This window comes from Lactuca serriola, chromosome 9, assembly GCF_051521515.1.
Source record: "Lactuca serriola cultivar US96UC23 chromosome 9, Lser_US96UC23_V15, whole genome shotgun sequence".
Taxonomy (NCBI): Eukaryota; Viridiplantae; Streptophyta; class Magnoliopsida; order Asterales; family Asteraceae; genus Lactuca; species Lactuca serriola.
The window spans coordinates 101,428,237-101,433,335 of record NC_136416.1 but is presented as its reverse complement, the minus strand read 5'-3'; the positions used below and the strand labels follow the sequence as shown (position 1 = coordinate 101,433,335).

The 5,099-nt window shown below is 35.3% G+C and overlaps 1 pseudogene; it reads left to right on the top strand.

Annotated features, from left to right (window-relative positions):
• The first annotated feature begins 1,112 nt into the window (after positions 1–1,112).
• Positions 1,113–2,280, top strand: LOC145075990 (somatic embryogenesis receptor kinase 2-like; annotated as a pseudogene).
• Positions 2,281–5,099: the final 2,819 nt, after the last annotated feature.

The following is a 5,099-nucleotide window of genomic DNA, read 5'->3' as shown; positions in this document are numbered from 1 at the left end:
TATAGATTATAAATTGAATTTATGTATTTAGGTTTGGACCGCTCGAATTTGGACAATTACTGATGGACATTGTAGCTCAAATTTACAGAAAGGCCCCGAAGATATTGTTTTTTTTTGAAGCACTACAAAGGTAGAACAAATGAGACGAGCAAAGATGTAACCATAAAACCTCCATACATTGGACAGAACAGTGACACTTTAAAATATGTGTAAGTCTGATTTTTTTTTAATTTATTATTTAAATTTAATGAGCATTTTGTCTGACTTTTTATTTTATTTTATTTTATTTGTAGAGACTTGAGCTTCAATCGGCTGAGTAGTTTAGTACCCCCTTCCATTTGGAGATGCGATTTTAATGCCTTATATGCATCTACTTCATAAGATGTTATAGTTATATTTCCTATTTTTATTTTGATTTAAATTCTGATATTGAATATTGTCCATGAATGTAGGTTTCTGAATAACAACTTACTATTCAGAGAAATTCCAGAGTTGATATTTACTCGCAACAATGTCAAGATGTAAGTTTGATACCCCTTAATTATTATTACCATTACGCCAAATTGCACGAAATAGCAACATACTTTACTCTTTTTTACCACTATAAGTGATGCACATTAATATTTTTTTACCAATATTAGCAATATGTAAATCATAATACCTATTACTTTGGTAAAAAAACTAAAAGTACATTGCTATTATCTGTAAAAAACGTGAATGTGTTGCTATGATTGCAACGACTTAGCTTACAACGATTTTACAAGGGCTCCACCACAAATTTGTCAGTCATCTAGCTTGTGATTTTTCCTATTCTACCTTTTACTGTAGCACAATATTATTACTTTCTATACTCATTAATTATATATACCTTTATTTATGACACTAATTTGATTTCTACCCTATCACCTATAGCTGACCTAACCAACACGTATGTCACATTTAAACTTATTCACAGAAAAAACTTTATAAATTATCTATGATGATGTCACCTAACAAAACATGTTTATAAACCTTTTAGAAGTTGGTGTATAGCAGATGAAGTTACATGCAATAGAAACCCCATCCATGGAAACACAACCTATGTGGGATTATGTTGGTCATCTTTTATACCTATGGATGCAGTGTCCAGAAGACTAAATGACTGGATGAAGAAAGGTATACTGTTTCATAAACATTCTGTAGTGCTTTTGAGCTTGAGTTTATACGTTTTTATTATTGATTTTTTTCACGAGTTGTTATTTTGTAGGTGTGTATGATGCTCTACAAAAGAAATATCTCAAGACAGTAATGTTTTGTGTGTTCTAGAAAGTTGAAGGTAATCATTGGATTTCGTTTTTCACAATAAACAAGATGTTTATGTGCTATTTTCATTACAATTTTATCATTCAGATAACATTTTTCTGTACTATTTCTCATTTTCTAATTTGTCATTTTAGGGATTTATCAAATAATCGTCTATTAGGATCAGCTCCAGACAATGGATTTTTTTCACTATTTACACAAATCATGTTTGCTAATAAAATAATCTTATTCTTATTTCATTTTTTTCTTCAAGAATATAACTGATACAAGATTAATGTCAAACTCTTAGTTTTTCGAAAAACCTGGATCTTTGTGGCCCGGTCACTGGAGCTATAACCGGAGAGGTGGCGGCTAGGGCGACACTATAGTTTGTTGCCCCTGCTATTGCATTTGCATGGTGGCAACGTCTAAAGCCTCAAGATTTTTCCTTTGATTTTCTTGGTTAGTCATTAAAAAAAGTTTTTTTTTCTTCAAATGGTTAAAAAACCTATTCAATTAATTGACTTGAAAACATGTGTGTACAACTGCAGAGGATAGAAGTTCATTTAGGAGAACTTAAAAAAAAAATTTCCACAGAATTGCAAGTGCCAACAGATAGTTTCAGCAATTGAGAAAATATTGGGTAGGGGCAGATTTGGAAACGTCTTAAAAGGGCGATTAGTAGACAGGTCCCTCGTTGCTGTAAAAGGATTGAAAGAAGAGAGGGCGCCAAGTGGCGATCTCCAGTTTCAAATAGAAGTTGAGATGATTAGTATAGTTGTGCACAAAAATCTCCTTCGATTAAGGGTCTTTTGTATGACTCCAACCGAAAGATTACTTGTTTACCCCTACACGGCTAATGGAAGTGTAACATCCTGTTTGAGAGGTATTATTATTTATTATCTATTTGTTATTTATCATTCCTTACTTTTTCTTCTATTAATTCATTCTTTTTGCATTAAGTGAAAAGGAAACACTCGTATTATGGATACCTCATAAGAAACATATGTCAATATTATCAAGTGTGTATCTGTACTGGATACTTCGTAAGATTTATAGTTTGCTCCTTGTTTTCAATTTATTCCAAACTTGTTGTGCTAATCTATCATAAGAAAATTAATTAATATATAAAATATTAATAACATCACATCAACTGTCTTTTACTTACTTCAAGTGAAAACATATTTCTTTTACCTTCATCACTTTATTGGTATTATCTGTCAATATTTCAGGCTAGAACATTTAAAATTAGTATACGCAAAAATGGTTCTCCAGGCATGCAATACTCTAGGCATAGTTATAATATAAAACTATAAAACATTTCATTTTTTTATATATATTTTTTGTTTTGTTTTGTAGAGGATACAAAAGAGCAAATCTTGCAAAGGATATTTTTTGTTTTGTTTTGCAGAGGATACCCCTCACATTTTCCCAAATTACCCCTTCCTCTACAATTTTTTTTTGTTTCTGTGTATTTTGTGCATCAGGTAAAGTTGATGGAAGAAAGGAATATGAAGCCACTTGATTCAAATCTTGCAGCATTATTAGCAAGATGCTGTAAAGACTTGGAGTTGAATTTGGCTAAGTCATTCTTGAGTGATATGGGCCAATGTACAACTGCTTATCCATATAATCAGCTGCTTGGAGCATTAGTCTTAAAGAATTATGAAAGACAAGATGCAACTTTACTTAGTTGGAATTTGATGTACAAAGTAGATTAGATGCAAATTTAGATATTGTAAGAAATAGAATTGTATGGCATTAAATTTGATGCAATGGATTGTATTTTTTGTATATGATATTTTATTTCTATTATGAGACATTAAATGCAAATTTAATTTAAAAATTAATAAATATATAAATATATATATTTTTTAGAACATTTAAAATTATGATACGCAGAACTCTGTGTCATCTTGATTTATGACATGGCCTTTCTTGACTGGGGCTTTCTTGATACGCATTGTGTGTCATAAACACGCGTGTCGTAAGGTTACGACACGCAAAATGTGTGTCGTCTTCCTTTATGACAGGCCTTCCTTGATATGCATTGTGTGTCATAACCGCACGTCGTAAATGCGCGTCCTAAATGCGCGTTGTAAATGTGCGTCGTCTCTCTTTATGACACAACCTTTCTTAACACGCATTTGCGCGTCGTCTGAGCGTTTTACGACGCGCAATGAGCGTCATAAAAGGCTGTTTTTCTAGTAGTGACAAGCAGTCAAAACAAAATCCCATAATTGTTTAAGGCTGAACGGATTCTACCACGACACAACTAGCTCGATAAGACTTCGATGGATCTCAAAGGTTTCCAAAACCTGAGTCTACTATAAACCATGTTCCCACCCACCCTTGAGGGTAAAAATGTCTGAAGGCCCAAAGAACATAGAACATACTGATCTTGACGATAGATTGGCCATACCACTGAATCTCGGCTGCCATAATTAGACTATCAAGAGAAACTACGATGAATGATAAACCCCACGGCCAACGGTCAAGGACACATTGAAACTTTATCCAAAGAATCAAAACTCACATGGAACTGAACATTCTTGTTTTCAGAAAATGATTCCCTGATCAACATCTGCCCAACTTATCCGAAAACAGAAATCCAAAAAATGAACTGGAAATTCCTCAATGGCTAAACTACTCAACTCAGGAATCCCAGTTCTCCCTCACTTAAGGCTCGAACTACCACCCACTGGTGCTGAAACCAAATCATAACTCAAACTACCTTAAGCAGGTACTACCCTTCCTAACTCTATAAATTATGAGCCTGTTCACTCCTTATCCGAAGTTGGAAAAAAACTGCAAGGGCATGACCCTAGCCACAGATAATGATATTCCAATCCATCAATCAACCATCCCAATCCCAACTGTAAAACCTAAGCCAGTCATAATCATCGTTCCCTTCTTGAGTCTCGTGACTTGAATACCTGACCTAGAGCAAAACCTACGAGGCCTCAAACCAAAGCTCACCAGGTTTGCACCAACAACCCAAACCAATAACACCACTAGGGGTTAGATCACTTACCAGGTCCATCCGTATGCCTGAGAAGTCCTGACCAAAAGATCGATATGAACAGAAACACTGCCACGAAACATGGTATCTAACCATGCTAACTTCCCTAACCAGACCTTAAAATTCCTGAAACCTTCCTTGATTTGGGTATGTATCTTGTGCTTCCAGTAGTATGGGCCCAATACTACGTTCCACACTTATCCATACTTTCCTCAAGGATTATTTCGCGTCTTCTAAGTCCTAGTCAAAAAATACACCTGAAACCTACTCCACGGCGAAACAACCGCACTAAATACTTCCTATTCTACCCTAGGACTCACCCACACCCCCTCTACCATTAGCTGCTGAATAACCCCTACCAATGCCGACTAACCACTTCACGAATACAATTACATGCAATGAAGCTTAAATAATCCTATGATTAAAGGACTCAACCCTTTAACGGTTGGACTCAGACAAGAGTTGCACAATATGTCCCAGTCCTTTATCCTAAGATTACCTAACCCTCATAGCATGTAACTTAATGTAATCATTTCGTGGTTAACTCTCATCAACATGGGTTTGACAAAGCACAAACCAAACAACATTCGAGCAAAGAAACCGTCTGACACTAAATGCAATAAAATCGGACGTATCCTCATACGGAATCCTCGATCTTCATCTCCCCGCACCATAGTTGCACCTTCGACCTACTCTCAGTCTCCCAAGAGTGGCCAATCATTCCTCACGTTGACTCGCAATACACTGCACCCACTCACGAAACTTCCACCAACCCTGCAACACTCGCATTTACTAG